This window comes from Peromyscus eremicus, chromosome 4, assembly GCF_949786415.1.
Source record: "Peromyscus eremicus chromosome 4, PerEre_H2_v1, whole genome shotgun sequence".
In the NCBI taxonomy this organism is placed as follows: Eukaryota; Metazoa; Chordata; class Mammalia; order Rodentia; family Cricetidae; genus Peromyscus; species Peromyscus eremicus.
This window is the reverse complement of record NC_081419.1, coordinates 57314512-57327217: the sequence shown is the minus strand read 5'-3', so window position 1 is coordinate 57327217 and position 12706 is coordinate 57314512. Positions and strand designations below refer to the sequence as shown.

Genomic DNA, 12706 nt, shown 5'->3' with positions numbered 1-12706 from the left:
TTCTTCCTCTAAGGTAAGTTTACAGAAAGCACAAAACCTGGTACATAGTAAGTAGACAATGTTATTAAACGAACGCTGTTTGGAATTTGATACAATCGATTACTATTGCATTTCGAGGAGCTATGAAGAAGGAAAGACTGCTAAGAATTCTTTGACAGCCATCTAAGTCTGCCAATTTTAATGTCTAACAAGTTAAGGATGTTGTTGGCTGCCAGGCCACATGACATCTGATGGCCATGTTATCAGGGATTCTCAAGGGAGGTTGTGGGAAAGGGCACAAACACAGATAAGAATTTGGGGAGTGTGATACTTTACTTTGAGATGGCTGAGAACTTCTTTCTATAAACAAACAAGTGCTTTTGAGGCTAAATACGATTACTCGGCTCACATATTGATAAATTGTAATTATTACTTTTTAATAATACTAGTAGTTATTATAATTATTCCTTCTCTCATTTGTTTATTGTTTGCTTATCTCCACTAATATAATGACTAAATGAAATATATATACTTATTTTGACTAGTGTATAGCAGCATCCATTAAAAATGCCTGTGTTTATACATGCATTTACACACCTTTGGACTAGAACTAGAAAACAGTATGAACAGTGTACACAATCTCTGTGTACAATTAACACATCTTAAAGATCAATACAGCCAAAGAGAGATCAAAGGATAAAGGAAGAAAGACGCTTGGATCATACTTAGCAGGAAGCTAGAACAAAACCTGCAGGATGGAACAGAAGAGCTCCTGCCATCAACAATGCTTTGAGCCCTTCTTCACAGCCTAACACAGGCTCTAGTTCCACATCAGGCTCACCTGAGAATCTTTTAAAGGGCTCTAATTCCCCATCTCCACCCTGGGCTGGGGATAGAACAATGGATTTCCTGAAACATTCCTAGAAGTGTATAATGTTCAGCTGGAGATGTAAACTATTATTCTAAATAGCTGAATAATAATTGTTGGTTAACATTTTTAAAAGATGAACTTGTATCTTTATAGCACTCAAGGGTCAACCTCATTTGGCCTGACTTATTTTAAGTCAAAACCCAGAGAGAATGTTTATGATCTATGAAGCTTTCATCTACCCACTGGAAAGCTGCTGAGCAGACCTGCTCCAAGGGAATAACAATTTGGGGCAACTCCTCTCCCTTTCTCTCTCCTTCTGTCCCTCTGTCCCTCTTTCTCCCTCTCTCAAAAGGGCCTTGTATCTTCTAGGCATGTGTCCTACCACTGAGCTATGTGCCCAATCCTGGCAATGAGATTTGAAACAGTAAAGTGAGCATGGCAAGGAAATCATGTGGACAGGAGTGCAGGACAGAAAGCACAGTCACCACCTTAGGCTGAGCACACAGAGAGGATAGCATGGAGATCTTGAGAGCACCTGGATGCTTTAGGGGGATTAAGGGAACATAAACACTGAACAATGAATGTCAAAGCCTGCCTTTAGTGGCATTAGAAAAACATGTTTTGTGAGGTAGGGGTCTCCTTCCTTCTCTTTCTGGTATACAATTCGATATAAAACATATAGGGGGGGACAATATTTACCCTCAATGTTTATCTTTGATCAACAATTTGCCTCTCTCAACAATCCTGTGTATGCTACTGTAGCACAGTGCTTTGCATTCCAATGACTCAAAATGCTCAGGTGCTTGATGGGAGTGTTCATTCCATAATTTCTTTTACATAGGTACTTGCAAGAATCAAATGTAAGCAAGTAACATTGATACTTTAATCGTCACCAAAAACTCAATTACTGTACAGTTGCAATTAAAAAAAATATTCTGTGCTTTTCATACTTTTTTTTTTTTTTTGGTTTTTCGAGACAGGGTTTACTCTGTGTAACGTTGCGCCTTTCCTGGAACTCACTCTGTAGCCCAGGCTGGCCTTGAACTCACAGAGATCTGCCTGCCTCCCGAGTGCTGGGATTAAAGGTGTGCACCACTACTGCCCGGCACTTTTCACACTTTGAAATGTGGTGGGTATTTGAGACACAAAGAAGCTGTTTGAACCAGCTAGCTGCTCTGGAACCATATAACACCACTGATGGTCAAGGGCTTGTGGCTGACATCTGTTTTCAATGTCAGGATCATTAGTGCCATCCTAGGCCCACTTTCCAGATAACACCATGTGAAGGTTTTTTTTGCCTGCCCCTTGTGAGGGCCATGGTTACAGCTAGGTTGGTAAATGGTGTACAGTTCTGGAGGAAAACAGTTGAATTCTAGCTTGTAAGATTTGAGCAAGCTGTCAACCTCTGCTTCCTACCACTTGGGACTAAGAATCAATGGCACCACTAAAATCCTCTGTCTTTACACAGACATCTGGATCCTTTCTTTATTCAAAGTGACGTTTTATTTGAATTTCTTTTCCTATATCATTTTTGAAGTGGTAGTTATTTTCATTCATTTAGGAAACTTGCTTTATGGAAGATTAGCTTGAGTACTGTGTGCTTTTGTATCACCCCAGAGTTCTCTGATGCTGTGTAGCAGTTTCCTCTGAGGTTAGAAGCTGCCACTCAAGTTTAATCACACTTGTTGAATCACAGAATGATACAGAAGAGATGAGGTAACAGGAGCAAGCTCAATAAGACTGAGGATGTTTACAGGAATGTAACAACAAGATGTTCTAAAAGGAAGGCAAGAATTTCAATTCTGCAGGGAAATCCATGAGCTTAGGAAATAAACAAGTCAATAGCTTCAGGAAGTCACTGAAACAGAACAGATGCACTAGACTCCTCCTTCTCTAAGTGCACCAACTTCTATCCTGCTTGAAAGAAGCAGAGATGAACTAAACTACCTGGAAAGACATTCTCCAATGTGTTGAGCTACGTACATGTTGTTTTCTGTTCCTATAAGTATCTTCTTGCCCCATATTCCTGTAATAACCCCAATAAAAGTCATTTTTTCACCAAACTGGACTTTGGTAGTCTTGTCATAGGTTCCCTATCTGGGGTGAATAGATGTTTGCTCACATCTTCCTAGGAATAGTGTCACGATAGTAATGACAACAGAAAGTGAATTTGGTAGGAGCTTGCAGGATTTGAGAAGAAAGTAGTGGTCTAGCTTTAAAACAAGCAAGCCTTTTGTCCATTTATCACAAAAGGATGAGGCTTTGAAATGCTCTAACAAAAACTCTCTCAGAGGAGAGAGTTTAGTCTCTTGAATTTGAGGAAAGGCCTCAAATGGTGAGAGCAACCAACCAACCTTATCTCACCAGCTCTGCAGCTTGCAAAATGCCACGACTTCCTGTCTACATAGGCATTTATTGCCTTGCTGTTCTGCCCTCTCATTGGCTCTTAGCCCAGCTACCTCACTTCCTTGTCACTGCGTGTCTGTACAGACTTCCAGGTCTCTATAGTTGGTACTGGGATTAAAGGTTTGCATCACCATGCTTGGCTCTGTTCCCTAGTATGGCATTGAACACACAGAGATCCTGCCTGCCAAGTGATTGGATTAAGGGCATGTGCTACCACTGCCTGACTTTTGTGTTTACTTAAAATGGCTTGTTATTTCTTCTGATCTCCAGGCAAACTTTATTTACTAACATACAAATAAAATTTCAGCACAAATAAAATATCACCACACATAATTTTCATTGAGTTTTAGTGTTTCATGTCTCTGACCCTCATCTCACATAAAGGTAGTAATATGTCTTTCGTGAGTGTGTGTGTGTGTGTGTGTGTGTGTGTGTGTGTGTGTGTGTGTGAGTGTTACATGCACTGGAGTGTGTGGGTTCATGTGCCTAGAGGTGGAGGCCACAGCAGTCATAGGCTGTCCTTCTTTATTCCATCTGCTTTATTACCTAGAGGTAGGGTCTTTAATTAAACATGAAGCTCGAGTTTTGGCTAGGCGGTCTGGCCAGTGAGTTCTCGGAATCTGCCTATTTTTGCTTTGTGGGCTCTTAGGCACACAACCAAGCCCAGCTTCTTGGAAGAATGGTAAGGACTCAAACTTAGGGCCTCATGTCTGCAAAGCAAGCACACTTACACACCGACCATCGCCCCAGCCCTTTACCTTGCTGTTATCCACACTAACTTGACCACGGTTACATCCTTTGTCGATGACTGAAAATTATTACTGATTGAAAAGTGATGAAGGTTTTTTGGGCATCCTGCCATAAGTTTGTGAAAGAAGTCTTTTGACATATAATATGTTCATTTTTAATAAAAAAGTTTCTGATTTATGATTCACATGTATAGAATATGACCCACTTTCACTAGAAATATTAAAATGAAGTTATAGTTTTGCTTGGTTCAGCTTACTTTAGCCTAATTTGTATATGAGTCTTTATAAATGTAAATCGATGTCTTATGTTATCTAGGGAAGTTTAGACTAATCAAAACCCCTGTGTTCTAAAAATCCATATTTATTATTTGAATTACATATAATTCTGTTTATTTTAACATTTTTATGATGCAGTTTTGAATCTCATTGACTACATGTCCATTTTCAACCCCAACTCATCATATAGTATTCACAAGAGTGTTTTGTTTAAAAATGCACAAAGGTATCTTATTAAATAATGTCACAAACATGAAGTTCATTATTATGCAAATGCCATCCTTGGAACAGATTTGTTAATTGCAACTCATTTGCATAATTAATGAACTCCCAAATGAATTATGCCTTTGCAGATTTGTGTGGCATTGTTTTAAAATAAATTATAAAATACATGTCAAAGGAAGAGTGCTTTCTGGGTTCCCATAGCATTGTTTGAAATTTAATTACCAAATGCTTGTCAAATTAAAATGAGTTTGTAGTTTTTACAATGTTATTTTAAAATTAATCACAAAATAAAATGTCACTGCATTAAAGTAAACAACGTGTTATTTTCTCTCAAAGAACACAGAAAACAGCTTTTTAACTTCGATTACATCGTTTAGTATAGTGAGTGTACTGTTCTATTCATTTCATCCCTACACTGTGACTTCACAAAGTTGATAGTTGTTAGCATGTTAATGTTTTGGTAAATTGAGATTTAATTTAATTTCATTGTGTAGCTTACTTTGTATGGCAGATGATTAATGTGTTGCCTATGAGCTCAGTATGGATTTGTTCGTGATAAATTGGAGGTCCAGAAAACATTCAAGGTCACTTAAATCTGAGGTATAAACAGTATTCCTAAGATTTATTTAATTGGCATTTTGACTGCCATCCGTTAAAATGATTAAAAGCACATGGCTTGGATCTCTTTCATTCTTCCTAATACAGTGGGAGGATTCCTTTCTCTCCTGGAGAGGAGGCTTGGTGACCCTCACACTACATTCTTCACTCTGCAGAAACCTGTTCTTGCAGACTAGCCAAGCTCTTCTCCAATCCTGAAGCCCACAGAGCAGCTTCACCCAGCAGGAATTCAGGAGGGAGGCACCAGTCTACCTAAGAAGTGACTCAGCTAAAATAATTTGGAAACAATAGATTTGGGAAGAAATAAAATATAATAATAGTCATCACCACATCTTGTCTAGTAATGGAGAATATCCACGAGCCAGCTACCCACTCACTGTAGGAAGGTTTGCTGCTGTTTCTCTTTCTAAGTACCTGCATTGACTCTGCTTATTTATCCCTCTCCTTATTCCCTAGTCTAAACAAAATCAATCGTCTGTGGTTAATACTGCATTTTCTCAGCTCTTGACCATGAAATGTAAACCCCTGGGGGAAGGCCTTTGTCTGACATGGACAATAACTATGCAAATTGAAACAAACTAGACATAATTCTTAAGTAAAACGATAAACTATTTTTGTCTCTGTTTTTCATGCTGTATATAGTTGCCTTTTTAGGCCTCTGTGCGGTAATCCTTGCTGCCCTTTCTGGAAAGTGATAAGCACAGCAGGCCTTTTGGAAGAGGCAATATGTCTTCTCCTACATGCCTGGTGTGTGAATGAGAGCCCAAGTGTTTCATGCAGATACATAGATTTGACCTTTTGCCATTTCCAGGTTTATCACGGCATAGGTATAACTCAGAGGCTTAGAACACATTTCCTTTCCACAATCAAATGAGAGCAATTGTTTTTGTCTATGCTTTGGTGGTACATGGACATACCATTTCGTTAAGATGCCTTCAGATACTGCAAAGTGACAGCTTCTTCCTAGTTCTACATCATTGACTTGTAAATAGAAGACAATAAAACATTCCACATGGTGGGCCTCTCTGACCTAAACATTTTAATGGAGCAGTAAGCAAGTGCTGACAGAGCTGTGGAGCTACAGCTTCCTGTTAGAGGATACCCACCGACTGAAGAACCTTCTAAGGGAGACTGGATGCAGCCTGTCTGCATTAAGGAACTATATACAGTCTGCACAGAAGTTGCCAACATTCTGTTCTTTGGGAAAAGTTCATGTTGGGAATAATGAACAAAATCATGGTTTCTGTTGATTCAGTGTAAATTTTTTTGACATTTCAGAAAGGTTTCTAATCTTTTCTTAACATAATCATCATGGCCAATTTTACTTTAAGCTTTATTTATTTATGTATTTTATGTATTATGTATTATGAAAGTTCCAGAAACATAGGTAGGTAGTGTAGTTAGCCTATGAAATAAATCAGTTTCTAGATTTCCTTCATTTAAGTTGATAAAATCAAAGAGTGGTACCTCACCCACCTACCCCCCACCGGCTCCAATATGGGTTCTGTTCTCTTTTCCTAGTTTGATCTTAAAATATTTGAATGATATAAATGGTACATATTCAAGATACAGAAGCTGGCTTGATAGATGTATTCGTGTTGTAATGATAACCATAATCAAATTAATACACTGATCACCTCCATAGTTAATTTGTGGACATCAGGAGGGAGGGTAAGACACTTAAAATCTGTTCTAATAACAAATTTCAAGTAAATAGTATAGTATTATTACCTATAGCTGTAACAGATCAAGAATATCTGATATACAAACACACAGTAGAATATTACTCATCCATTAAAAAAAGGAAATCTTGCCTTTAGTGATAATGTGGATGAATCTGGAGACGTTATGTGATGTGAGATAAACCAGGCACACAAACACAAACAGCACACGGTCTCGCATGTGGAAGCACAGCAGCCTGTGATTGTACAGTGGGGGAGACAGGAGGATTCTAGTTAAAAGGTATAAATTTCTGTTGCAGAATGAGTAAGTTCTGGGCTCTACATTACAGTCATGATGTTCTATATGAGTTTCTTCTGTGTTAATTTATACAGAATGTGCTGGGCACTGACTTTGAGGGGAACCTTCAGGTTTCCTTTTAAATTTCAGTCCCTTTAGAGAGGGACCCTACATTTATTTTAATTTTTGAGGTTTTTCTAAGACTAAGTTACTCTAGTAAAGACCAGTAGCCATAAGTATCTAAATTTATTTATCCTTTATTTCCAAAGAGAGTTAGGTTTTTTGTAAACCAAACCTCTTCTTGACAAAACAATGTCCAATCCTAAGTCCTTTGGCTTCTGTTCTATTTATCCAAGTCTGCCTCTTTCTCCTTACTTTTTTTTTTTTTTTTTTTTTTTTTTGGTTTTTCAAGACAGGGTTTCTCTGTGTAGCTTTGCACCTCGCTTTGTAGACCAGGCTGGCCTTGAACTCACAGAGATCCGCCTGCCTCTGCCTCCCGAGTGCTGGGATTAAAGGCGTGCGTCACCACCGGCCGTCTCCTTACATTTTTAGGCATTAAATATACATTATTCGAAACTATCAAGGTGAATGCATATTTCAAGCTACAAGTTGGAAAAGCTTCCATTTCTCCTACAAGTGCTCAGAGGTATCTTTATATTATCATTTGGCATAAAATAGCTTTATTAAGAAATAGTTTTTAGAAAATGCAATAACTATTATAATAGAAAAATCTCTCATTTGGGGTCTTTATACAATATTGTACATTTTAAGTAACTAGAAACTGGTTTCTGGTGAAGGGAATTTTTCTTAATTGCTAGATATTACATGGTCAAAAATCAAATTTCATTTTTTATTTCTTTTCCAATTAGATACTTAATTTGTCCAGATAAAAAAAGAAGTACAAGAGGCATCTGTAGTTTGGACAATAAAGCAAGGGTCTATTATTTTCTGATTTGTATGAACAAATAGGACCCATCTTTTTTCTGAACATTAACTTGCAACTTAAAGATTCACAGACATTGAATATTCATGCATATAATTTGAGATATTCTTCCCTAGAGTTCAAGTTAAAGCACATTGTTGATGTATGTCCATCATGACATGATGTGACGCTCTTTGTAGTTATTTTTAAGTAGAAATAAAATATTAATTCATTCAAGTTTGTGTATAGAACATATCTAGAGGAGGGGAGGACTCAGAAAGGTAAACAGTGACAGAATGTTAATTAATTTCTTTTAAAGAGAAGTCACTTTAACTTGAAGGGCAGGAAGGTCTGTCTCTAATCCCCTCTGTGATCTAGAAGGAATTCACAGTGACTACCACTCACTAGAAAAGCCTTTATCATTTCCCATGCTAGTCCAAAATGAATAGAGTACTTCTATTTTCCCATGGTTAGAAAAGTGAAACTGAGCTGGGATGGTGGTGGCTCATGCCTTTAATCTCAGCACTCAGGAGGGAGGGGCAGGCAGATCTCTGAGTTCAAGTCCATCTTGTTCTACAAAGAGAGTTCCAGAACAGCCAGGGCTATACAGAGAAACTCTGTCTCCAGAAAAATAAATAAATAGGTAGATAGATAGATAGATAGATAGATAGATAGATAGATAGATAGATAGATAGATAGAAGAAAAGAAAAATGAAACTGAGCTTGAGTCATTCCCCGAGATCACGAGCTTCTGCAAATTGTGGTGCCACTCTTCACTGAGGTTCAGGAACGGGACACTGATGCTTCCATCATGTGATATTGGTAGTTGGACCCATGGCACACAATTCCAGATTCCATTCTGAACAGAAGTCCAATTCTTAAACCTTAAGTAGCTTCCATGTGTCCCCAGTGTGAACCTGCAGCCTGAAATTACAGAGTCAGGTCCACACCAGTGTCATTTTACAAGTGAGAATTTAGAACTCATCTTGGCAATACTGTTAAATCACTTAAACTTAAATCACTGTGGGGCTTCAATAACTTCTGTGAATGGTATAACTCCAGCTGTGACTTAGGCAGTGATGGCTCATGTGTTGTGAGTCTTCAAAGCTTTAGATTCTTCAGGTTAGTCTTATCTAGTAACCTGGTGAGGAAATAAGGGACGTGGATACCAAGTCATTTCTCCTTGAGAAACCAACAACCCAAGCTGCTCCAGATTCTACACTATTCTTAAATCTTCCTTGAAGGCTGGTGAAATGGTTCAACAGTTAAAAGCACTTGTCACAAAGCCTGATAATTAGAGTTCAACACCCGGGAATAACCTGGTAGGAAGAACGAACTGACCCTGTAAGTTGTCCTGACATGCATACACCCCATGCTCCACTCCCACATGTAGACATACAAGTAATAACAATTAATACATGTACATTTGGGAAGTTAAATCCTTCTGGACTGGTGCTCTCAAGATTTTTTTTTTTTTAATTTGAGATGAAAAAATGTTCATTGCCAAGCACTGGCAGACATTTCTGAAGTCTTGCCCTTTATAAGTCTTGAAAAGTAAAGGAACAGTTCAGTTCAACTGAGGCTCAAGCCAATAATGGAACCCTTATTCTGATTCAGGACCTATTCTAGACACTTAGATTATTTAGATGAATAATAAAGGCCACCAATGAGCTGACAGCCTGTGGGAGAGACAAACAATCGAGATAATAATTGTTTTCTCAAGAAGAAAGTTCAATGATGGAGGTATATGGAAAGAAGGTATTCTAGATGAACTTGAAGGAAAAAAAAAATGGGTTGGAGATGTCCAGAAAACACTTCAGAGTATTAGTATTTGGCTGACACATGGAAGTCATCTGACCCCAATGACTGTCTGGCCCCTGATAAAGTGTGAATAGCAGAAAGCTGATGTGGGATTGGTGATTGTCCTGAGAAGCAACCAAGGATTTAGCTTCATTGACAAATATGAAACAGATTTATTACATAAATTTTAAAGACAAATTTAGCCCCATATTTTCACTTTATCAAGTTATTTTTTTAAGATTTGTTTTTATTTTTATGTAAGTGTCTATAGGAATGTATGCTATACATATCCAAGTGTCCAATGAGGCCAGAGAAGACTGTTGTCTTCCCTGGAGCTGGAGATTCAGGGTTGTGAGCTGCCTGGCATGTGTGCTAGGAAGCCACTCAAGTCCCCTGCAGCAAACAGCTCTTTACAGTTGAGTCATTTCATCTCGAGATGGCAGGCCCCATTGTGCCAAATTTAAGGAAGCACCAGAGTCTCAGAAATCTCAGGGCCTTGGGCATATCCATCAGGAGACATTGCAGTTACATTATATCTTTATAGCTGTACTTTAGTCATAGTACTCTGCTGGTTATAAAAAAAATAACTACACCAAGTTGGTAAAAATCATTGCTATATTAGTCTATGCTTCCCAAAGCCCTTTAAAACTGTACTATCTTGCAAGATTTCAACAATAACAGAGTGGCATATCCAAACAAAACGAATAGACAGGAATGCGAGAAAGAGATTTGTAGGGAAGATGGGTGTAGAAAGGGATCTAACAGAAGATGGGAAAGCAGAGTAATCAGTGTATATTATATACATGTGTGGAATTGTCAAAGGACAAATTTAATGAAGAAAAAGACGCTGAAATTACTGTTTTAATACGTCATGACCTGATAGAAACATACCTCTGAACTCAGAATTTCACAAAAGGGATGAGGTTTCATTTGTCCCTCAGTTCTTTCTTTAACTTGTAACAAAGCAATGAAAATTGAAATCTAAATCTCCAATCTGGGCACATTTTCTCAGAGAAGTATCATGATCTCCTCACAGGTTTTCTTTGTGAACTATATCCCTAAAGGAAAGAATGAATGACGGGTTCATTCATATTCTTAACACATTGAATCATGGCTCCAGCCCTCCTGAGCATGAGGCCAGAAGACAGAACAAGAGTTAGACAATGACTAAATGGGTAAGTACAACTCCGCCTAGACTAGGCAAACCTAGGAAACTTGAAAGACATTGCTGGCTGGGCAGAGGTCACAGCCTCCCCATAGCCTCTCAGCTTATCTCAATAAACTCAGCAATATGGTGCTCCTTCCCTTCAGCAGAACTGCCTACCTCTACCTGCCCTTATCTGGAGAATGTCCCTGGGCCTGGAGGACTGACTTTATCTAAAAGAAATTTCTAAAACCAGATTCCTGATTCATCTTTAGCTTGACCCTTGGCACAGACACCCTGCTAATAAGACTTGCACTAGGAGCCACATACAAAGCCTTGTGATAGGAATGTGCCACTTAATGCAGATTAGGGTTTGTCCCCAGGCTCCCCAATCCTATATATTCCTTATACCCCAGAATAAAATTAATCTGTTTCACTGAAATCTGTCTCCAGGAGTGCTGTCTCTGTTTGTGCTCATGGGCTGCGAACAAAGCTTTCTGTTACCCTTTCTGTCTCTTTCCCCTCTCAACCTGGTAGCCAATAGGCCAAGAGGGAAAGAGGACCTCCACAGGAAAGTGACAAAGTTAGGATGCCAAAAATGAATCAGAGGTAGCTAAATGAAGATGAGAATTATGCGGAAAGGTGAAAGTTACAGGAAAAGTATCCAGCGAACTGCCTGCAAGGAGAGCAAATCCTTGATGTGACTGTAGTGTGGTCAGACCTAGAGCTTCCAAACGAGAGACAGACAAGAGAGACAATCAGGCATGACACTGAGACCCAGGCACCTGCCTGTTTCCTAATGCAAAGGAGATACCATCTCACTTTTTAGATAAGATACTTGATTGTGGCTGCATTATGAGTAAGTGTCAGGGCTTTTCACCTCAAGGGTTTACTCCAGAGCCCACACCATTTACGGATACCTGCTGCTCCCTTTGGATTAGGATCCACCAAATAAAGTATGCCTATGATAAGGACAATAAGAATTTTAGTGATTGTCCTAAAGGCCAGCAATCTCAAAATATATCAGCGAAATGGGAAAATGGGGGAGGGACCTGGTAATCTAAACTTCCAAGGCCATGAAAAGAGGACTGTGTGAAGTTCCAGTTCTCCTCTGTGGGGTCAACTTTAAATGGTTAAGAATGTTCTCACAGCTGGGCCGTGGTGGCGCATGCCTTTAATCCCAGCACTCAGGAGGCAGAGGCAGGCGGATCTCTGTGAGTTCCAGGATAGGCTCCAAAAGCTACATAGAGAAACCCTGTCTCGAAAAAAAAACAAAAAAAGAGAATGTTCTCACAATAGTGAAGCTGGGCACAACACATTTTCTCTACAAGAGGGTCTGAAAGTGCTATAAAGAGTGATATAAGGCTGACCTTGTCCCTGTTTGAAAACAGTAATTGTTTTCTATTTGACACTTTGCCCAAACTGTTGTTATATAGTCTCTAAATAATTCTCCCTCACTGTACTTTTCTACAGAGATTCACATTTTCCCCCAGAGGGGGCAGGATTGAGTCCAGGCTGAGCAGGGCCTCAAGGTGCAAGGAGCTTATCTTGCCACTAGGCTTGCCTCTACTTTCTCCTGGATCTCACTGTCTACAGCAGCACTAGGAAGGGTAAGAAGAGGAGTGGGGGTGGGGGGATGCAAGACTTCTCACTCTCTTCTGCGTATCCATCCTTCCTTCAAAGTTGTGTGTCAGCCACCTACTTGATTCTGTGGGTAAGCCCGAAGGTCACTCTTCTGCACATCATTAGTAAAGTAC

The 12706-nt window shown here is 39.1% G+C and overlaps 1 long non-coding RNA gene across 1 annotated transcript in view; it reads right to left on the bottom strand.

Annotated features, from left to right (window-relative positions):
• Positions 1 to 10883, bottom strand: part of LOC131908142 (uncharacterized) — a 32207-nt gene extending 21324 nt beyond the window's left edge. The window contains exon 1 of the long non-coding RNA XR_009378559.1: positions 10697 to 10883. This is a non-coding gene — a long non-coding RNA (uncharacterized LOC131908142). The remainder of the gene's footprint in view (positions 1 to 10696) is intronic.
• Positions 10884 to 12706: the final 1823 nt, after the last annotated feature.